At 33.2% G+C, this 24,774-nt stretch overlaps 1 long non-coding RNA gene across 2 annotated transcripts in view; it reads left to right on the plus strand.

Annotated features, from left to right (window-relative positions):
* LOC145249378 (uncharacterized) overlaps positions 1 to 24,774 on the plus strand; it is a 729,593-nt gene that overhangs the window by 591,357 nt on the left and 113,462 nt on the right. For both annotated transcript variants that reach the window (XR_013863521.1, XR_013863522.1), the window contains one exon: positions 22,979 to 23,024. This is a non-coding gene — a long non-coding RNA (uncharacterized LOC145249378). The remainder of the gene's footprint in view (positions 1 to 22,978; positions 23,025 to 24,774) is intronic.

Here is a 24,774-nt window from a genome sequence, read left to right on the forward strand (position 1 = left end):
TGATGCCAGATGGGGATCAGAGCGTTTATGATGTAGAGATAGGAGCTTGGTCTTAGATGCATTAAAGGTAACCAGCCACCTCTTTCCCCACTGTACCACGCGCTCAAGATCAGAGGAGAGAGAAACAGAGAGAACATCATCATTTACGGCCTTTGATGTGTTGCCATAGATGGTTGTGTCATCAGCATAGATGTCAACAAAAAAATTTAGTATGTGTTTTGGGAGATCATTGATGTAGATCAGGAAGAGAGTTGGGCCCAGTATGGACCCCTGAGGGACTCCAGCATTAATACTGTGGGCCTCTGATTTCTGCCCATCAACCACTACTCTTATGAGCCTATCAGATAGAAATGATTTAATGATAGAGAAAACATTTCCAGTTATACCGTAGCTGGAAATCTTGTGTAGTAGACCTTTATGCCAAACCTTATCGAAGGCCTTTGATATGTCGAGAGCAATTGCCCTAGAAATTAAGCCTTTGTCGAGAGATTTGCTAATACTATGAGATATAACCGTTAGCACATCTGCTGTAGATCTAGCAGAGCGAAAACCATATTGCGTGTCGCTAAGGTTATTTCTGCTGAGGTGGTTGACTACTTCTCTATTTATTGTGGATTCCAGCAACTTACTTATGACACACAGGAGACTTATTGGTCTATACTGAGAGGGGGATGACGTATCACCTGAATTCTTAAATACAGGGCATACTGATGAGATTTTCCAGGGTGTTGGGAAGCACTTCTTAAGGCAACACTTAAATAGTTTGGAAAGTATGGGGGCAAGTTCTGGTTGTAATTTTTTTAACACTATAATTGGAATACCGTCAGGACCAGTTGCTTTGCTGGAGTCAAGGTTCTTGATTAGCTTGGCGACCTCATGCACAGATATTTGTATGTTGCATAGTGTGTAGTCTGTTATAGGAGGGAATATGGGGAGTTGATGGCCTTCCTCACACGTTTGGACCAAAAAGATCAGACTTTGAAGGTGATCGTTGTGCATTAAACTGTTAGCAGGAACTGTTGTATGGATGATGGTCAGTTGTTCAGAATACCACAACCCCCGCCAACAAGAAAAACTAAAATGGTGTGACAAAACGTGATAAGGATTTTGTGCACAATAAAAATAGGGATTTTATTTCGCAGTAATGCCTCTCAGACTGAGTTGTTGTGGCCAGAATCAGAGGTTGCTGCTAGTTTTGCAAACAGGATTTAGCAAAATACCTGTTTTTATGAAAATTAAGGTAAATTCTAAGACATTTATATTTGGATTACTCTGACTAAAGTGTATTTTTATAACGTTTCAGTCAATGTAACCGATCTTCTACAGGTGTATATTGTCGAATGTAATTAAGTACTTTATCCATTACGCTAATGCTCAACACATAAGATGACAGTATTCTAAATAATACATATTCTCAATCCTGATCTCAAAAGTTGAAGAAAAGTTGAGACAGTTTTGATGGCATGTTTTGAACAAACTTCAAATGGTGAAAACTGAAAAGTTTAAATTCTGAATTTAGTTTCATATCTTTTATTTATAAAAGTAATTTTAACCTAATCGGCTCTTAAAAACACATTTAATAGAACTAGAATAATGGAAATAAAAGTGTTTTTTGGTGTGTGTGTGTGTGTGTGATTTTTTTTATCTTGTTAAACTAGCAGAGTGTGAGTGTATTCAATTATGTAGATAGCACAAGACGAGAACGAATCTGTGCTAATGTCTAGCTTCTTGGGATGTTTTTAAAGATCCTGATTTTCCCACGCTCCCAAAAATACCTGACCAATTTTTACAAGAGATTCTTTAACTCGAAGTTATCATTTAGGAGAGTAAGAAGGTAAACACGACACCTTGCAAAGTTATATTACTTTTTTCTTTTTTTTTTTCATGATGTCTGCTTGTGGAGGATGAATTCGTCTGAAAGTTTTATTTCCATTTTTTTATTTTACTTATTTTTATTCATGTTTTACTCTCTACCTCTAACCCATCCCACAAAACAAAAAAGGTGTTTTGAATTAAAACCATCGTCATTCTATGTAAATAAATGTCTATCTTTTAAGAGAGAAACGATGTTAATTCAGGTAAAGTCGTTTCTTCTTTACTTAAAGAATTTTTTTTTGCGGACTGTTATCATCTTCATAGTTGTTTCAGCCAACTCATCCTCTGGCCTTCTTCAGGTGATTAATCATGATGGGTTAGGGATGCTGAGTTTTGTAACTTATCCCCAGTAATTACTGCCTTCCATAGTTGTCTTGCTATGTTTTGGCAACTAATTCTCTGGCCTGCTAAAACTTTTTAAGATAAAATTTCTGACTTTGAATTCGGCCAAAATTAAATGCTTATTTTCCCTGTGAACATTTTCTAAATGAATAATTAAGATCGCGCATGGAAAAGAAATAAAACAAAATATTAAAAGAAAACAATGGTCTAATCTTTTACAGTTTGTCATGCTAAGGAGACGAAATTGTATCTATAAAGACTATTGAAGAATATAAATTCAAACTTAATATCTAAATGTTTGTTTGGTTAACGCTTTCATTGGTATATATTTCCAAGTTTTATTATATTCAAAGATGCCTTCATCACCAGTTCCACCATGAAATCGGTAATAGAAATCGTAGTTCAATCATATTTGGCACAATTATACCTGATTGTTCAAGTTTTAGTCACGAATGTCAAAACAGGTTTTTTATCACTGTTCGATGACGTTCAAGCCTGAATATGATGTGCCAAATGCTGATGTCTTAAATGACCATGGATATGACACTGGTTAGAACTATCATGTCAATATAATAAAAACATCCATGCCACTAGAAACCAACATGCAGGCAAAGTGTAGTATATGTTCCTGCAGATGCTGCAAGCAAAGACCATTGCCCTTGTGGCAATCTTCTGGTCCATGTAGGGGCAACCCTACTTGGGCCAGCTGGCAAATCACTATCCAGCTCCCATTTCCCACCTCTCGGGAGCTGGTCCTTTTTTCCCTTCCCCCTCCCCTTCTCTCTCCACATTAAAAAACGGCCTTGTGCCGAATTTGCTCAGTGGGGAAGCAAATAAATACAACCAACATGCTGGCAGCATTCATTAGCTTAACATCCGTCTAATACACTGGTTCCCAACCACTGTGCTGCAGCACACTGATGTGCCATAGAATGATTACTAGTGTACCACAAAAAAAAGTTATAGGTGGAAGTTACGAGTTAGGTAAAAAAACAATTCATATCGATATAAATGGAGTTGTTTTTATTCATAAATACTCAGACATTATTAATTAATGTTAATGTTTAAATAAAAAAAAATAGAAATAAAATATATAACAATAAATTGTTTAAATTGTTTGATACTTTGAGCATTGTGATGCTTTATACCATCTATCTCGTTTACAATATTAAGATTCTTTGTAGATATTCTTATCTAATAGTTATATATTGAGAAGTAAGGTTTCAACTAGGAAAAATTGGATTATGCAACACTACTGAATACCTGATATGACTTGTTTATACGAATAAAGATTAGTTTGTATATTATCTTATATTTTTTCTTATTTCAATAATGAGTAAAATATATAATATATTCATATTTTTTGTAAAAACATTTCCACAGCCGAATATTATGGCACCATATAAAAAAAAGTTGTTTAATGATGAGCACACCTGAATATGATATGCAAAAATCATCGATACCTCTGACACTCTTCACTTGGCAACGTCTTTATTTTGAATTATGGACCTTTTTAATTCAGGAATAGTCTTGTATGTTGATGGATATTATCTTCAAGATAATGATGGATATTATCTTCACAGATCAAAATATGCGAGTTACCCCCTTACTAATGAGACTAAGTGTCTCCTCATCTTAATGACGGGCAACAGAAACTATAGATTACTCATGTGGAATCTTGGAAGACAAGTCCACCACTGATCAAAGTTTATTCATACTAAATATAGGCTGCATAAGGATTAAGTTTTCTTACCAATTCAAAGAATGTTTTTAAGGGGAGGGGAGACACCCTGGGCAGCAATGAAACAAAACAGTAAAACTTTAAGATAATTTTTTCCTCAATATGAATAACTGATTGTGATTGACAAATAAATCCGAAAAATGACTTCAACTCGAGCATTTCAGCAGCAATAAACTTTTAAGTTTTTCCTCTTTAACAATTTCTGTAATCTAGGTTGTGCTGTTACAACTTTTTGCATTACAATGAAAAGGTTAACCAATTTGCATGACATTAGCCAATCTTAATCAATTTGTGATGAAGGTCACTGTCAGTCAGTATACTCTTGTCTTGTTTATATCGAGCAGAGAACTTATAGGATTATGTCTTTCAACTCTATAATTAACAAATAGTATGAGCACAAACTAAAAAAACCCTGAAAATTATACTTTAAAAGTACAAGCAAATTATTTTTTCAAAAATCGTCTAAAAATGCAAAAGGACGAAATCATCTATTTAAGATTTGGATTGCAGAAATTCCCTTGTGGACCAAAGTACCGTAGGTTTGCCATATACAAATTTATTATGTCTAGACTATTAGTCACTATCTGATACAACTTTAGAACGCCTTTATAGACACATTTAGTCTTAATAAAATCCTACATTTCATCCTAGGAGCAACATCATCACAATGGCAACAATCTTAAAGGAAGTAATTCCTATTTTCCCCTCTAATTAAGTTCTCCTACCACCCTCACTCATTACAGGGAGAATTTCTGCACTTTCGACAGATATAGAATTTTACCCTTATTAACTGGATCCTATACTCATAGACCTACCATGATCTTTCCATTTTGTACTTGTCATTAAATAGTGTTTTTCAACACATTAGCACATGCTGATAAGAAATTATTACATCTTTTTTTAAAGCTAGATGAATCTTTCTTTTTTAAAAGTACGATTCACTAAAATTCTTCCTTTCTACACTAAATAAAAAAAATAAAACTGATTAAGCAAATAATATAGCAAAGACCCGGATTTTGCTAAAACCTTACACAGTGAACTATATTGCTTTACAAACATTTAATCATAACCAGAACTTGTCATTTTATATACTTCAAAATCTTATGTGTGATTTTGAAGCCTTTAAACTGTCTATTCCTGACTAATTGCATTGTTTGTGCATGTGTTTACAATTGTATTTGTGTGTGTGTGTGTGTGTGTGTGTGTGTGTGTGTGTGTATCTGTGCACTACAAAGCAATCTAATACTTGCGTCAACCAGACTCAGCCACGGCAACATATAGCCGGGCAGGTACAGTTAGTTAAAAATGTGAACGGTTTTCGACGACGTCTGTAGGCTGAAATGTTTTAAAAAAAAAAAAGTTTAGCCAAACTACAACCTTTTACTCAGCAGGAGGAGGTAAATATGAGCTACTATAAATGTAATTACACACAATGCCATGTAATATAATTACACTAAACGAAGGAAAACATACACACAAACCTTTCGTACATGTAGAACAGCTTAGCTGTCTAAACATTTACACACAAAAGAAATTCATTTATACAAACAACTTTCATATCTTAGTAAATTTCTGCCCATGTATAATATATAATGCTCTGTCATTACTACGGCTATGACAACAGCACATTCTTTTCCTTGTTTCGATTCTCGGATATATATCCATTGATATCTTCTGTTTTTATGTAGTGATGTGGTTCTCTGTTGATTGTCTGTATCAGATATAAACTCGAACCAAAACAACGAAACAATCATAAAAAAATCATAGCCCTAGTCATTACTAACCAGCAAAGCATTACCACTGTCACTTATGGGAAGAGTCTACCAGGCATGTGTACGTAGTGTGATGTATGGTAGTGAAACCTGGCCAGTAAGAATTGAGGACATGCATGGGGAGAAATGATACGAGAATAATATAATAGATGTGTAAAGTGAGCTTTAAAGATTAGCTCTGATTGGATAACATCACAGGAAAAGTAAATACGGAGAGTGTAGGGAGATATGTGCAGGAGACTTCAATAGTATGGTCACATTGACAGAATGTGTGAGAGTTCTTGAGTTAGATGTATAACAAGTTAAGTGGTAAGAATAGACAAAAAAAAAACTGGCCTGGCTAGAGATAGGTTATCTAGAAATTAATTTCTAAAAGACGTTGAACAGATGTAATCATGTAAAACAGATGTTAAACCGACCATGATAGTGCTTGTTCTTTAAACATGGTTAATCATTAAAAATTAATTTAATTTTTTCTTAATGCGAGGCCTGGTAAACATGACATCATACTAAAACTCACATTCAAGGGAAGAATCAAGAGCAGATAATTTTGGTTTTGTTTTCTTACTGATATTTACTTTTCTAAATGTATTTAGCAACAATTTGAATAAAACTATATTGGTACTGATAATAAAGTTTTGGGTACTTGTATAGAATAGTGCACCAACGAATTTCAGTACTTAGAGATATTGCTGAATCTTGGTCTCGAACGGTCGGTTTACAAACTATTTTATATTAGTGGGTAGGAGCGGCCGTTTGCACCTAAACTTAAGGTTACCGTATGGTTAAGGAAGGGTTCCAGTATTTTTTGTGTGTACAACAGATAAAAATATTAAGTAACAATCAGTTCTAAGTGACTGCCTTCTAGCAGTTGAAGCTTCAATGCTTATTACAGACTAAGAAGGAAATTAAAAGCTGCAGACTGTTTGCTGGTTTTAGATAACGAAACAATAATCTACTTCCATGAATTGACTTTGAAATTTTGTATAAGTTTCAGAGTTCAACATATTCTTATATTCAAAAATGCACCTGAAGATAGTCGGAGACCAAAATGTTGCGAAAGAACCAAGATGAGAATAATAGTTTGAATAATCTGAAGTAGATTCATTTTTCAATCTATAAAATTTGCAATTTGTTTATTGAAACCTACGTTTTAGTCAAGAAATCATCTCCGCTGTTGATCTACAATAAACACTGTATAAATGCTTTTCTTTTTTGGTGTGAGACGTTATTAAAAAGCGCTTCAATTTTTATGATGTAAATAAGTTTATTTTCCCAATAAAAATTTGGAATTAATTAATCTATAATGAATTGTACTAGTATTGCTTCATTATTTTTTTGTTTAATTTTGTACTTAATAAAAAGAGAAAGCATTTATAATGAAGCTTCGTTTTTGTATATTTCATATCTTCATTCGTGTCATAAACCATAATAATCTTTATAAATTGTCTCTGTTTCACCCCTCCCCTTCCGACCGTCTCACAATTTTTGGTCATTTTCTTAAGATAGGCAGCGTTTTCAGGTTTCACACCAATTTCTTTTTAATGTCCATAAAACTGGCAAAGGGCTGAATTTGAGGTAATAAATATTGCATTAAATTTGATTGTCTCAGTTTCCATAGACTTAAATGTTTGATAATTTATTTATAAATACAATTTATTTTTTTACCTTTTTCTTCCTTACACACTGACATCTCCGCGCCATTTCCACACACCAGACAGCCACGGATACATTAAAATCTTAGGAGATCTATAGATCAAGCTTTGTTTATGTGTGCATGTTGGCATGAGTAATGTGTATATGATCTCTCACACACACACACACACACACATATATATATTAGTGAGTGAATCTTGTATTTTATTTGGAGATTTTAAAAATATATTGTGATTAATAGTGCATGATTTATGTTTAAATGTCTTAAGTATTAATGTGAAGTAATGATTGTGTGTTTGTGTGTTTACCTCTGGCTGTGTGAGAAAACTGTACATCTATATATGTAAAATGTCTATTTATCTGTATAAAGTTACATGCTTGTTTATATTTATATGTACAGGATTGGCTTCTAAACTAGTTACCCGATCATTAAAAAGTTTGGAACCTTAGGCGTAAGAGGTAATGTCGGCTATGTTAAATTTCATTTTATGCAAAGGGTGTAAAAAGGTGGTAGAAGTCTCTCATGACAATTCACATACCTCCAAACTTTAAAATTTTAACAGGTATTATACAGATTAATAATCCCCGAATTTCAGTTTCTTTTGAGACTTTAGGGGATATAACATGAGCATACCCCCCCTTTTTTTTTTCAACCCTCATATTCGAATGGCTTTCATAAACGGTGATGCATTAAAACGAGTTCCTAAAAAACTTCCATATAAAAATTAAAATCAGATTCGTATTAAATTTTGATTTGACCCAGTCATTGGATACCAGTTAAGCAAGATTCCTTGAATTTCATTTTCTTAAGACACCCTAGGCTTAAACGTAAGACGTTTTCTATAATTAAAATTGTCAAATTGATTTTATTAAAATTAGAGTAAAGATTATAATATAAAGTTTTGTATTATCAGACCTTGATTTTTAATCTTCATAAGCGGATATAAGTGTGTAGTTGTATAAATGTGTGTATGCGTAGTCATCCATAGACAGTTTTACTGTATCGCAGTTATCCAGTGTGGCTAGATAAGCAGGTACCTTAAGCCATATTTGAAACTTTCTAACCTCTACAATATCCTTCGCACTTGCTGAACGAAAGCAAAGTTTGAATCTAAACTCAATGTAAATATGTTCAGTTACTGGAGAGCTCGAATTGTATTACCAATGTACAGTGCCTGTGTAAAAATTGTATGCCGATACATTGGTTTACAATGTATATAAACAGGTGTAGGAAATATATGCAGGTATGTGTTTATATATATATATATATATATATGCATACAGACATAATGATGTTTACATTTAGAGACAGTTTTATATAAATGTTTATCTATATTTATATTTTTTTTAACAATAAGATAAACCAAGTCAAATAATGTCTCTTTATGTGCCATGGGTTGTGGCAGTAATATTATTCTCAATCTTTGAACAATAAAATAAGATTTTCTTCCATGGCAGCTGCAATAAACTAAAAAGTAAAATCACTATTTGATTCTATAAATGAGATCGTCTTTATAATCCGCACAAATGCAATGTATTGAACATCTCAAAATGAGCAATTTAAATGACTTAATGCTTTATTTTTTTAATTTTAAATTCATCTAAAACTTCATTTGAAGTCAGTTTGAGAGATTGACGATCTGTTCAGTGTTCCTCTTAGTAGATATATGATCTTTTATTGACGTTAAGTATTTTGGGTACAGCGTTATTATGACCAGTTTTCTATGATACAGACTAGAACGATAAAATTGCAACTCTAAAAGACATGATTCCATTTTTGTTTGATGAAAATCGGTTTCCATTTTTTTCTTTTTTTTTAGTTGGCCAATTGTGTACAAATCCCAAGAGCGATAAGGAACTTTCTATCATATCTGAAAGTGACACAGTGTTCAACAAGCAAGATCGGAGATGCACCATTGTACACCTCATGCACTCTACTGATCAAAATTATGACATCAGGAGTATTGCCAGCACTCTCAAAATGCATCGCTAGATTGACACGAATAACAAGGACGTGCCCAGAGTGATGAAAACAGTTTCCAGCTATGGTCATGGTTTTTGGTGTGGTTTCAAGTGAGAGGGCCACATCGTGGTACCTCAAATCTTTGAAGCCGGCTTGAAAGTCAACACCAAAGTGTATCTGGATGACATTCATAATATTCTTCATTCATCTGACAATGTCTCAACTTTTATTCTCAAGCGGCTTCATCAGAACAAAATAAGTTCAGTCGTGTATAAATTTGTTTTTATGAGTTAAGCTTGAGATGATTTTCGGGCAAATCATTTAAAATAGTCTTTCAATGAGTGCACATAGTTACTCACCTTTTTGTTTTGGTATGAAAAACATTGTGAACTGAAAGTGAGGCATTAGTCGATTCATTCCCTCGATTAGGATTTTGTTGAAAGAAATAATCTTGTAGTGAGGATTTTGTTAAAAGAAATAATCTTGTAGTGAGGATTTTGTTAAAAGAAATAAGTAAATGGTTACCGATAAATTAGGACTTTACCAGAGACTATACAATACGTCAAAATATTGTACTCCTATTAAAGCTTTGAACTCGTTTAGTGCTATATTTTCGTCATCGAAATCAATAAATCGCCTATTTTTTCAATCAAATCGATTGATTGCCTGCTCTAATTTGGGACCTATCACGATGACCTGGAGGAAGCTTCACATGCCTCTCACAGTTGTTTAGTGGTTAATACATTGTATTCTACATTGCACTGTAGAGAACTGTTGATTTTATAAAATGATTTTAATTTTTTATATGGCTTGCATTTAAGTTTAAACTGCAAAAGTTGAGTATCATGCATCAATTGTGCTCTAAACAGAAATGTGGCCTTGTCATATCGAGGAATTACTGTTGATTTTATATGCCTGGCCGTAATGTTAATGTTGAATTCAAGTTTAAAATGAAAATTTCATATCATGGTGAAATTGTGATTTCATTTCGAATACCCCTCTGTCATATCAAAGGCCCTACTTCTGATTTTATATATGATTTTATATATAGGGCCTTTCGGCTTGTGTGGTAATAAAACTTCTCAAATGCAATTTTACAAATATTCTGAGTTTTTTCTTTTTAGTATTAATACTACTAAATCAATAATTTATTTACAGTAAACGAGAATTTCAAAGAAAATATAAATTTAAAACTGATTAAAGGTTTCATTTTTTAATTAAGCAAGGTTTACTCATAAAATATTCTTAAAAAGTGTATATCTACAGTATGAGGTTTTTGTTTATTAATTTTTAGTGTTGGGTTACCAACTATCAAGGCCAAGGGACATTCGACAATAAGGGTGAATGAGATACAGGGTGGAACGATAAAATTGTCGCCCTAGAAAAGACATGATTCCATTTCCGTTTGATGAAAACTGGTTTTCTTTTTTTTTGTGTTGCAGACAAAGCTCCTCTTGCTCTTGGGCCAACTAGTAGTTACTAGTTGGCCCAAGAGCAAGAGGAGCTTTCTATCATATCTAAAAGGGACATAATGTTCAACGAGCAAGGTCAAAGATGTACTATTGTACAATTCATGCTCTCTACTGATCCAAGTTATGACAACAGGACCATTGCCAGCACCCTCAAAATGCATCGCTGGATTGCCACGAATAACAAGGATGTGTCCAGGTTGATGAAAAGTTTCCGGCTACAGTTATGGTCTTTGCTGTGGTTTCAAGTAAGGACCACATCATGCTCTCACATCTTTGAAGTTGAAAGTCAACACCAAAGTGCACCTTGATGTGCTGAAGAGCGTGGTGATCCCCTAATGCAATCGGGTGACCATTGACAGACCTTGGTTATGGCAGCAGGACTCGGTGCCAGTCCACAAATCCAAAGAGACCCCGACTTGGCTTCAGATGGAGTGCTTTGACTTTGTACCTTCTCTCGGTGGATCCACTCCTCCCCTAACCCTAACCTTAACCTGAACCCGCTCGTTTGGTCATACATCAAGAACATCACAAATATGACTTCCCACAATGCTAAAGCCACCATCCACAGTGCTTGTGGAAAAGGCATGCTCCCAGTTACGGATCTGTATCGATATTGTGATTTAAGCTGAAGGTGGCTACATTGAATAGATGTCAGCTCTACTACATAAGCAAGAGACCTGAATTGATATTTTCAATAAAAGTTTTAAAATAAAGCTGTAATGTAGTTTTCTTTAGGGCGATACTGTAAAATGGTTGTCAATGCTATGAACTAAACTTGATTATTTATGGGACGATTTGCAACAAGTATTTATTGACATTTGATTTGAAGATGGTTATGTTATAGTCTACAGGAAAGTAGTTGAGATAATGTGTCGAACAAACTAGATCCTTTGAAAAGAAACTGTTGATAGAAATTTGTTTTAATGGCATTTTGAGGGTGCTGGCAATGCTCCTGTTGTCATTTGCATAAAGAGGAAGAAGGAAAAATGTTTTCCTACTATGGTAGGAAGACTAGTTATTATGAACTAGCCTGGGTGACCGGTTTTCCCCGGGTGTTTGGAGGTGTGTGTTGAGCAAAAAAAAGAAGTGGTAATAGGAAGGCACACTCGAACCCGTATCGTGAAGGAGGAAAAGAATGAAAAAAAAAAAAAAAGAAAAAGAAAAAAAAAAAAAAACGTGACGTCTTTGTTGTTGCGCCAATCGCCAAACCGGAAGTAACGAAGATTTAAATTAAGCCTAGTCAATCGAAAAGAGGAGATTACTTTCGAAAATGTCGGCGAAAAAAGCGACCTCTCCCTGTAGAAAAGTGCCTAGTTGAGGGCGAAGGAATTTAAGCCAATTTTTCTATATCTATTGTCCGAAGGGTCGGCTTCAAAACGATGCCAATCTCATGAAAATCTGTCGCCTCTGTCAAAAGTTTTGTGCAAATATACATACATACATTTAAACAGACAGGTGAGATATATATTATAGATGTCTGAGGAGAAACCAGAAACTGGAACTCAGTCGAGGAAAGTAGTAATAGTGATTGAAGTGGTTAAAATGTGTATTTTATTTTAAAAACTGGCAGATTGTTTAAATCTTGTATTCTCCGTGCATATATATTGCGGACTCCAATCTCATTGCGAATGGTAGACCTTGCGTAGAACATGACTTCTGTTTTGTTGTTTGTCTCACAGAATCATTTTTATAACGTTAGTTTCGCAGAGAGATGTTTTCACTCTCTCCCATACACCACTCGATATTTCCAAGTGCTCACTCATCTGGTTTTGACCAGGCCTAACGTTGCTTAACTCCGGGGATCTAACAAGAACCGATGTGTAAACATGATAATGCTGCAAATGTTCATTAATTTCAAAGCAAGCGGTAAATTCATTTAACTAAATAAGAATGGAGAGGCTGATTCCTGTCTCGATTTATACAAGGTCAGGTATATCTATCTATAATTATAAAATTTTGGATCTTGCACCCTTGCTTGAATCTTGCCTACAACTATCGGGTGATTCCATCTTTTAAAAAAGAGATGACAGATGAATTTATATAATCTCTGTTCTATCGCTATTTTCCTGGAAGATGATCAACTGTGCTTTTAACTATGCTTCTTGTAAAACATTCGCAGCAAACACTCATCTAGCTACAAATGTCAACAATTTCCCTTACTCCCTATGCTTAAGGTCCTGGATATGACCTTAAACTATATCCAGTGGTGAGGCCCCAGCTTGCGGGCTTTGGGGAGTGTGGAGTTACCCTTTAATTGCCATTGCTCCCAGGTCCACTCTGACCCGGAGTGGTAGTACCTGTTAGGGTCCCAACTATGGGTTAAATAGAAACCGACTTGAAAACAAATATATTCTATTAAAAAATTTTACCTTAAATCTTTGGATTTGGCATTAAATAACCTGAAAAGGTTTGATATGCTGTAAAACAACCAACCAACCCTATGCTTAAAACTGAACAAAATTCCATAAGCAAAGTTTCTTTCCTAGAACTACTTGTCTGTGAAATACAATACAACACGGATACTTCCCAGCTGACAATAACATAGTCGTTTTCAAGTCTAATGCAAACAAGTTCTTGTTGAGCTGTCCTTTTATATAATCAAACTCTACACAGATAACATTACCGATCATCGGTGTTGTCGCGCCGGTCACCTGACACTTATTAACCTTTACCCTTGAGTGGCTTTTGGGTCTTGATTAACGGTGACACCCACTAGTAAAAAAAAAAAAAAAGAAAAAGAAAAGAAAATTCGAACATACGCATACTCAGTTCGTTCTGGTAGCCATTTCACTCTCACTCACTCTGACAGGAAAGTGAATAACTGATAGTTTTAAATTTTTGCAGCATAAACGCGTACAGCTGTAACGAGATATGCGTATACATGAAAAGGAAGCATGCAGGTGCATACGTAGATATATGCGTATACCCAGTGAGATACATTTGAGAAGAGTGAAACACTTATCGAAAATCAGAGAGAGTGGAAATGAATCATTACTGATAATTTGGATCAATGAATTATTTTCTATTTTTTGCATTGTTCCAAACATTTTTAAACAAAAATTTCAGGTTAAATAAGTATTAAAAAAAAAATATGTATAATAGATAATGCCCAAATTAAAAAAAAAAACAAAACAAAAAACGTTTTAATAGTTAGTCTACTACAGTTATACTGCGTTATGCGTATCCTTACACACGAGCGTGTTCGAACTGGATCTATGCGTGTTCATTTCAATAATCTGGGTGGGTGGAGTGTCGTGCATCATTCATAATAAAACAAAGAAAACCCACAAGACAAGTGCGCAGTGTTTACGACTAAAATATTTCTTTGCCTCGCAGATGATATCCAGATATTTTCTTCCTTTTGAATAGAATTCTGTTGGCAAGGTTTTTAAAATTATTCTTTTTTTCCTTTTTCAAAACAATATAAAAAAAAAACAAGAGAAATGATTTCTTTCTACTGTAAACTCGGGCAAAAGCAGCTGTGTTGCTCATGTCGGCAGATTTCATGCTAATTATCTTTAAAATGAATTCAACAAATGAAGGCATATTTGAAAACAAGGACAACGTAGACATATTTGCATATAAAGATGTAGTATACGAAAATAGATGGAGATTAGTCATTTCTAATTGCTCATCATACACGTTGGATTGCTGCATGATAAATCACAGGTTTCGGCATTTATGGAAAGTATTATTCATTTCGAAGATGATCAGCCATTAACAAATACTGATATATATATATATATATATATATATATATATATGTGTGTGTGTGTAGTAAGTTAGAAAAATGTATACGCAATCAAGCTACAAAGAATTTTCCACATTTCACCCTCATAAGGACTCAGGAGGTTAATGAAAATCGAGACATAAAGTATTTGTCCTTATAATTTCATGTATCAACATAAAATTTTATAATATATATATATATATATATATATATATATAGTCAATGTAAGAAAAAATTTTCTTTGATGTATATATTCCTTATAACAGTCGAAATTATTACAAATAACAAGCTCAATGAACCCGTTTCTGGCTTCAGAGAATATATATGGGTAAATTACAAAAATTCAATGTGTGTGTGTGTGTATATATATATATATATATATATATATATATATATATATATATTGGAAATAGTATTCCAGCGAGATAGAGATGAAAAAGGAACAAACAAAGTTATATGTCCATCAACGTTTAGTCTTTATTGAAGAAGTCTTGCAATAAAGATGAAACGTTGATGGATATATAACTTGGTTTGTTCCTCTTTCATCTCTCTCTCATATATATAATGCAATAGTGTTGGAATGATTAATAGTTAAATCCAGTTAAAAGAATATTGAATTAAAAATTTCCAGTCAAGAGAACCCGCAACGACTTGCAGTAGAGGAGGCCACAGCTTCTGGCCGAAAGTAATCTCAGTGAGGTAGATATCATGCCTGCTACTACGCCTTTTCTTTCTGGATGAGGTTCCATAGCCTTTTAAGGAAAACTGCAAGGCAGCAGTAGAAGTTGAAGTCAGTTCCCATCTCTTAGCCTTTTGCTGTGATAAGGGCCACAAGGCAGTGGTGTTTGATTTTGGAGTTGGTTCCCCTAGTCTTCGCCCAACCAAGGGCACCCACAAGACAGTGGGGTAGGGGTTGGTAGTGTGCCAGGGCGTGTTCACACATCGGTGGGCCATAACGCCCTACCTCTGGGGTCCCTTACTACTCCGAGATCTACAAGTTTAGCCTAGGCACCCAGTTACCGTGTGTGGCCAACGTGGAGGCACTGTAGGAGTCTTGATGATGGAAAGGCTATGTACTGGCAGGGAAGACATGCATAGCTGCTCCATTTTCACCATGAGGTTAGCCAGCGGTGTTAGCTGGAAGCGAGAAGGCATGCAAGCATGAACTTAACAATAACTTATACCTAACACACTAGACGCAGCACAATACCCTGCCATATTAAGAATACAAAAACACACAGATTAGAAGTAAATCCTACAGATTAATATGGATATATACTAATATATTTTTATTTACAAAATTGGTTTGTCAACTAATGAACTAATTATTATGACTTTCAGAGAAAAAGCTGCTAGGCGTAAGGAGGCTAAATGTGGGCTATTTTTAGATTCATGCAAAGAGGATAAAAGCCATTCTTAAGAATTCAGATGCCTCCAATTTTTCTGGAATTTTAATAATAGGTATTAGGCATAAATTAAGAAACATTCCTCAAGTTTCAGTTTATTTGGAGTATTTTAAAAAGGTTTCTATGAGCGCAGCTTCCAATATTTCAGATTTGTATTGAATTTAATAATCTCTAAGCACCAATTTGCATTGGATTTAATAATCATTAGGCACCTATTAATATTTTTGAAGTTTAATTAAGAATAATAACGCTTAAGTTTTAAATTTTAGGCATTTTCTTGAATCAAAATCATTAGATTTTGATCAAAATTTGAATAAAGATTCTAAACATAACTTCCACATAGATAGACATAAATCATCGATTATTTACAGTAAGAAGTGTTTCAATCTTTTAGTGTAAACGTGATTCCTTTTAGTAAATTACAAGAATTGTTTTGTCATTTTCTGTAGAATTTTATTCTGAAATTTCCGGCAACAAAGAAACCTAACAAACTCTTTACTGAATGTGCAAATTAATTTTTTTTCTTCATATATATATATATATATATATATATATATATATATATATATATATATATATATATATAATTCTTTTAGTTTTATTACTGTGATCAACTTAAAATATTGAGAATACACTCTTCATACGTGGAATTAAACTCTTATTTTATTTACCTTTTCAGGTGGTTAGACACAAGGTTAGATGTTAAACTGAAAAGCCAGTGCAGTAGGATTAAACGTCTGAGAAACCCCTTTGGCATTTGCCTGTAGGAGCGCCCTAACCGATTAATGCGAACCAACCTTTACTTAAAGAAAAGGTATGGGAGGATGGACTTTTTGAGACTGAATAGGACCATACTTTATCCAGAAAGCGATGGTCCACCCTTTGTCAGACTGGTTGAAGACATATCCTCAATTGGTGTGAGCACCAAATAAGTTAATTCAATTCTTCTTATACCATGACAATTCTGGTCTGCAAATATATGGACCTCATTCCTCCAAATTTTAATATCTCCGTCATACTTATCCATTGACTGGATGTTGAATGTAACCCCCCCCCCCGCCCAGTGCTGCATATTGATTACTATTTTGGTGTCAAGCCCCTCTCCCTATCGTTGTGCTGATGAGATAACTAAACATATCGTCTCTGAAATAATTGTACGCTATCCTTGGTTGTGTTTTGTCTTGATTTCTTGACACATATAAATGAACTTATAATAATTCCTGAATCTACCTTATATATATATATATATATATATATATATATATATATATATATATATATATATATATATATATATATATATGTTGATCATTTATTTGAAACGCTAATGAGTTTGTATATACCGATCGTAATAGATTAAAAAAAAATTCATAATCAGAAGTTTTCATATCTAAAAATGTTTGATATAAAGTTAGAAAAAGTCCAAATGCAATAAAGACATAATTTTTCCATCTTGTTAGCTGTGAACGAAACAATATTGTAATGGTTACTTTTTGAAAAACAATAAATTACCAAATGAGGAAATTGGATATTTGGAACTTTGAAAACGATTATATATATATATATATATATATATATATATATATATATGTATATAATTTGCTAAGAAAATTATCTGTCATTATTTTTTAATGTTTATTAAATCGTTTTTGCTTTTATCAACTGTAGAAAGTAAAATAAGCACGGGAAAGAGTTTCTTCCCTTCCAACTTTTTGGGTCAATATAACAAAGAGAATTTCATATTATAATCCAAGTTAAAAACCCAAACCTTTCAAAGTACCTGCGGCTAAAGAGTCTAGCGTATTTCTCGTTTCTTATGATTATCTTTTATTTTTTTGTAATGCTGTAAGATTGGTTGGCCATCGTTTGGCTGTGAACCAAAGCAGATGCTCTCAATTTTAAATTCAGCTTCCTGCCGGCCAGGTACTTTTATGAGAAACAAACATGTAGATGATTCTGTTAATGTCATTAAAAATGATTGTTTCCATTGAAGTTTGAAAGGAAGAAAACAAAACCGAACAAATCACTCCCAACTCCAACCTCAACCTGTGATATTAAGTAGTTTAAGAAAGAACTTTATTCTTCTCGTTGTTATGAGGTAATCAGAGGCCGGACATGGCATTGGATTTAGCTGGAGGGGGGGGGGGTCAGGTCTGGAAGGCAAGAATCACCCCCAGGGAAGACATTATGGGCCACAGGATTTTGAGAGAGAACATTTGTTTGGTGCTTGTTCTTCTTATTATTCATGGTGGTATTACACAGATGCTAGAATTAATACAACAAAAAGGCAAATTAAGTAGATGAAAAAAGGAAACTACTAAAAGACTTGGAAAATTTCCAGTCCAGACAGTTTTAGACATAACCTCTTTTGACTGCCATTCTCTTCATATTGCCAAGAATGGTGGTACCATCCATTTTTAAACTCCTTTTTTTTTCTTCTTTAGCAAAATCATATGGACATATTACTTCATGCATCCATAGAGAAAAACAATGCAATTTTGTAGTTTGGTTTTGTCTGTCCCTATTTACTTTCTTCTCCACGAAGATAGTCACATACAAGATCAATTTTTTACGTATTGAAAATCCAGCTCCTTAAAAGGAGGCATTCCAGATTGGGACAAAGTAGAAATTTACTTAATCTAGACAGATTTCCCTTTCACCGACCAAAAACAAAAAAAAAAAAAAATCAAGTGTAGTATTGGAACTACACTTTGCCCTTAACCGAAATGCATTTTTTTTATTACTACAAATTTATACCACCTTTTTGTCATCTAATGTCCTGACATACACTTAGTTGAATATGCATCACTATTTTACCAATACCTTAAGTCTAAAAGCCACTCAAGTATAAGTATACGAAGATGCTAGGATTGTCAGCTGAATGGCGAAGAATATGAAAGGATTAAAAATGAAAGAAATGGACAAATTTTGAAAGCTTGTAAATGAATTCTGTAATGCAAATATATACACACCTTACTTTATATAAAGATATGAAGCTAATAGTCAGAAGTGTAAAATCAGCAAGTAGGCTAGTAGGGCAGAGAAATACTGCTTATTTAATGAATGCAAAGAGGGTGGAGACGAAGTTTCAACTTCATGTTAGATCAAAAGGGAGAACGGGATTGATTGATAATAAACTAAAAATTAGACATTTTTGAATTTTCTTAGTTTGTGCTATTGTTTTTATGATTGATATAAATAATAAAAATAGTTTGTAATTATTAATTATGAAAGTTGTGTTGATATGAGAAAAATTCACATAATCCTGTCTTACAATTTTATTTCTATAGATGTTGCATCATCTTATTAGCTAATCACTTATTTCCATCCTAAAAAAATGTTGCTCTATTTCTTTGTGCTCTTAAACCCTGGATTTTCTTTAAGTTAAATGCCCGATAACTTTGTCAAAGTAATTTACGTTAATTGATCTGTTATGTTTGACTTCTTAAAAATGGTAAAGCTTTCCATTTTATTGTCATTCAATACTTTTACCTAAGTTCACTTTCAAGAACAACAATAAAAAAAAAGCAATGTTAACGATAAACTTGAAAGAAATGTTGACTGTTGTGTAATAGTTTATTTTCTTGATTTATAATTGTAAGGGTTTTCCGTTTCATAGCATATCAAGATTTTGGGGAGGTATTCAATGCTCAAACAATGCCCAGTGGAAAAAAGGCTGCTATTATCCCCATTTTTAAAAATATTATAAATCTAAGTAAATGCAACAGGTCTTAAACAATAGAGACTTAAACGAAAGCTTAGTAACTTCAGAGCACATGAGGTGTTTTGCGCGTTGGCCACTTGTTTCTCAGCGAGAAAAGAGCTCGGGTTCATAATGGCAGATTTTTATACGTGAAACTAAGTTACGCAAACAAATATTGGAACAAAAATTAAAATGAGACGGCGGATTTTGGACAATTTTTATTTTCAAAAGAATATCATCCTTACAGATAGTTTGAAAATTAAAATATAATAACGAAGTAAAAAAGGAAATGGTTCTTAAAAAAAAAATTTAAAACTTAGTATATTTTTTGGGCTAACTTTAGTATGAGAAAATAAAAGATTTTAAAAGTAAAAAATTTAATAATTCTATATTGTTTTTAATTTTTCTTTCACTCTATTTAATATTATTTATGACCAACAATATGCATATATGCAAGTTAAAAATTTTTTCAAGAAAAGGCCAGTGTTCTAATTTTTTTAAAAATATTACCTGACTTCATATTACAAATGTTATTTCTAAGTTTTTTTTAATTGTAAACATGACATTTGAAATTATTTTTAATTAAGAAATCTTCAAACTAGCAATATCTCTGCCCGAGCAACACTGAGTGAATATCGCTAGTAATCTAAAAAAAAAAAAATATCGGCATTGATTGGGACAATAGTCCAAAAAAATCAGTGTAAATCATTTTTTGAAACATTTTCTTATTTAAATATACAGTGTAAGCACATTGACACACTGGTTCTCATTAAATGACCAAAAGTTAAGCAACCTTGAATCTGGTTAATGCCAGATGGGTAACCATTTAGGAATACCAGGTAATGAATGTAGGACGTTAACATCTCCCTGCAACAACTGCAAAAACATAACATTGTCATATTTAATGGGATATAAATGAAAATGGGGACCGCTTGTGAATTCGTAATTTCAGGATAAGCCAGTTCAATCTGCTTAGAATAAATGCCGCTGGCTATTTAAATAAGATATCCAGATATCATACCTTATTAAATTTAGCTTTGCTTCTAAATCTCTTCTCTATCTCTCACACAGAGTGAATGCCGTTGTTAAAGACAAACACTTTTTTCCTTCCACCCTTCATTTTGCTTATTTAGTTCTACCGTTATATAGATCTGACGCTGAAAATGGACTTGAAGAGCAATTCATTATGAACGCGTGTGTTATTTACTTACAAGCCTGCCTGTATTGTTGCAATGTTTGTTCGACTTAATTCAACTGGAGTTTTGCCTAAACCATTTGTGATGTGTTCCCCCTGCTCTGGTGCGGATGCTGATTTGGGCATCAACTCAAACTTGTCTCTCATCGCCGCAGTTGATGGCACTTGCTTGAACTTTTCCTTGGCCAACCCTATGTGTATTTGAACAATTCATACAAATATTTGCTTTTTTTTTCTTTCTGCAAGCAACTTCTCTTTTGCCAGGATATGTCTGCGCTTTTAACTGTGACAAACATGCAGTGATGAATATATAATAGGGGAACATTAATGGAACTTTTAATTGACTTTTAATGGGTTTTTAATGAGGGAATTTATTTGGAGGACTGAAATAATTGGATTTAATGAATTATGAAGCACATTTTCAGAACTTTTAATAGATTAATTCACATAATTAGCAAAAACTGATTGTCTTTATTTTGTTTATATTACAGCAATTCATGCGAAAAAAAATGAGTAATAAAAATGAGGAATTTTCTTTTCACAAGTGTTAATCTATTATACTTAAACTGAGTTAATAAAATTTATTTGACAAAAAATAGCAAAGTGCAAAAAAAGACAGATATTTAGATCGGCATACAGTCTTAATTTTGATCAAGGCCACTATGAACCAGGATATAATAGTCATTGTCACAATCTTATTTGGCAGGCTGTTCCACAGAGCAGACATATAGACAGAATTCCTTTTGTCTGTTGAGCCAAAAGCCATGGAGGTATATCATTAATAAGTGCTCGCAGAGATCGCACTTGGTACTGGGATGAAATTTTTGATGTTGTAAACCAGAATCAAGTCTTTCATCCTCCGTTAAATGAAAACAGGTTTAGTCATAGAAGCTGCTCCTTGTGTTGAGAGTCCCATCATCCTGCTTGACGATCATTGGCACTCCAAGTGTTTGGTATCTTTTTGTAGATAAGGATTTGTTACTTGGATGGCAGATGAATGGCTCTTACCAGAGTTATGTATAAAGTACTTGTTACACTTTTCTAATATACTTTAATCACAAAAAATACATGTTTAAATATTCCTGATTTCTCGTCTTTTGGAATTTCGGTTTAGTTTTAGACTAAGAGTTGGAGAAATTTAGCACAGCAAATAGGATTTTTGTTGCAAAAAAATACTATTATGATTCTTCGATGAATTTTACTTGGAAGTACAGTGTAATATTCATTCTGATACTACACTGTCTTTGTCTTCGGTCAGTGAAAAAGAAATCCCTCCAGACTGAGGCAATTTTTGTTCCAACCAAAATACCCCCTTTTGGGGAGATGGATTCCCCCCCCCCCCACATTAAAGATCGTCCTTTTGTATAACTTTTCCTTCATGGGGATGTAAGTCAACAGGAAAAATGAATTTGAAAATCGTTTACTTAAAATTTTCAAAACTCTGACATTAATTTCAAAATATTTAAAATTCACATTTTTGAATTCGAACAAGTTGGATTTAAAAAAAATGAACATTTATCAGTTTTATTAAATTTTTCAATTTTTGTATTTTTTTTTATATCAGTAAGAATTTTTTATGGAAATTGCTCCAGACAAAGCGTAAAGCCATTTCATGTAAGGAGCTAAAAGAATGAAAGATGATTAGATTCTTGCAAAGACAGGGGATACCTATTGACCTTAGTTAAAAAAAACGAACAAAAACAAGGGTATAAGTAGGAGAAAAAACAATCAGCAGAAAGATTTCAACTCTTGAAAAGAAGCTACTGGAATAAAAAGCCATATTAGAAGGAGGTATCAGAACAGCAAATTAATCTAGACCACTAAACCTATTAATAAAATCTAACTGTACCAATTCGATAGAGATAAAAAAAATCCATGTGTAATAATAACTCAATGTAAGGTTATTTTAAGCTACAAATATTTATCTCGGGTCATTTTATTCATTATTTAAAGTTTTCACCATCGTTTGAAAGGATTTTTTTAATCAATTTTAATTTTGACAATAGTTGCATGAAAGGATCAATACTTATCGATTCTGTGTAAGCAAATTTGTTTGAGAGATGTTTAGCTATTTTGGAATAAATACCATAATTTTTTAGTTTTCTAATTTTTTTTAATTGCAGGAGATTACTTTTGATTGAAACAAGTTTGGCTATAAAATGGATAAAGGTAAGTTTCTTTTGTTTTTGTTTTTTTTTTCTTTTGAAGAAGGTGACTATTGAATTCTTTTTTATTACTAAACGAGAATTTATTTGCTTTCAATTTCACGGTAATTATTTGGAAATGAACTGAAGGAAAGGTCCATCTCAAATTTTGATATGATTTTATACAACATCAGGATAAGATGCGAGTGTGGAGAAATGGCGTTACAATCGGAAATCTCTACATGAGTACTAAGCAGAGGGAAAAATTCCGTTAATCGTTTTTTTTTTTTTTTTATGAAAATCGCTCTAAACGAAGCACAAAGCCACTTGATAGGGAGAAAACAAAAATGCTTCAAGATTCAAAAAACTGTCCAAAATTAAAGATTATATGGATAAATTCCGACACAGAAACCAGCAATTCATTCTCCTTTGTCAGAACCATCATGTTCTGTGTGACCAAAATAAGGAAGGCGAGAGCTACGAGGCTGCCAAAAATAAACCCATGCTCTACTTTCTATTCTCTAAGTTGACAGACCAAGATCTAACAGAAGTCGTACATTTCATAAATTAACGTTTGTAGTGATAAATAAAATCATGCAGTTTTAGTTATTGTTCACAGACGATGAAAAAAGCTTTGTTTTCGATCCTATGTTTAAAACAACACCCCGTGTTTTCATGTGAGTTCGATTCCTCCATTCTTTAAGCTTTCTTTCTTTTAACATTTGACCTACGCGACCGTCGGAAATTTTCTTGTGGGACAAGATAGCATTGATGTTTTTTATGCCAAAAAGGCATAGATAAGGCATTCATCTCATCCCTATCATCTCTGCAGTATTGTGAATGTCATGGACAGAACAATTTCGGTTGGTCATCATTTAACCTCTGAATGGCTTGTCAGTTTGGCTAGAGGGTGGAGGCAGTTTTTTTTATCCTCCCTCCTCATCTTCAACGACTTTATCCCTTTATTCCACGTTTTCAAATTTTTTCCATTTGTTTTTATGGTTTATATCGTCTCTTTTATTTAGTTTCCAAGTTATTAGACTATTGGAATATACTAGTCTGATTTATTCTCATATATATATATATATATATATATATATATATATATATATATATATATATATACTTATATAAATGCAACTTTGTGTGCGATTTTGTTCCTTATAGACTCCGAAACGGCTGAACAGATTTTCTTTAAAATTTACAGAAGTTTAGTATATAAGTCTGGAAGTGATTTTAGTTAAGTTTTATCTCAGAGTACCCCCCGATAATTATCGATAATCGAAACCGTTATTTTAATTTATCTATCATCAGTAAAGCCATTTTTTTTTCCATGTCGTTGCTTAGCAACAATACTAGAACGGGCCGTGAAAATTCTACTGTGGGTGTTTTTTTTTTTTTTTTTTCTTTTTTTTTGCATGACGTGGTCTGCAGGTTCAAACTCCTTCCGTAAATTAATTTTTTTCATTAATTGCAAAGAATTAAGACTTTAAATTTGCCTTTTTTTTTAATGACGTGGTCTGTAGGTTCAAACACCGCACGCAAATTTCTTAATGTTTTTTTTTTTCGTTAACTGGAAAGTTTGTATAAAATAATTTTATAAAAGAAACAGGAGGTTCTCAAGCGTGAAACACTTGTCTGTAGGTAAAAATAATTTATAATTATGTGTGTCTGTGTGTAAAGTAAACTTACCTATAGACTTATTTTATAAGACAACCAGAAATTCGTTCTTTTTTTATTAGTAGCACATTAAAAGCTAACAACGAAACGAGTAT

Source organism: Euprymna scolopes, chromosome 28, assembly GCF_053919585.1.
Source record: "Euprymna scolopes isolate OS-2025 chromosome 28, ASM5391958v1, whole genome shotgun sequence".
NCBI lineage: Eukaryota > Metazoa > Mollusca > Cephalopoda > Sepiida > Sepiolidae > Euprymna > Euprymna scolopes.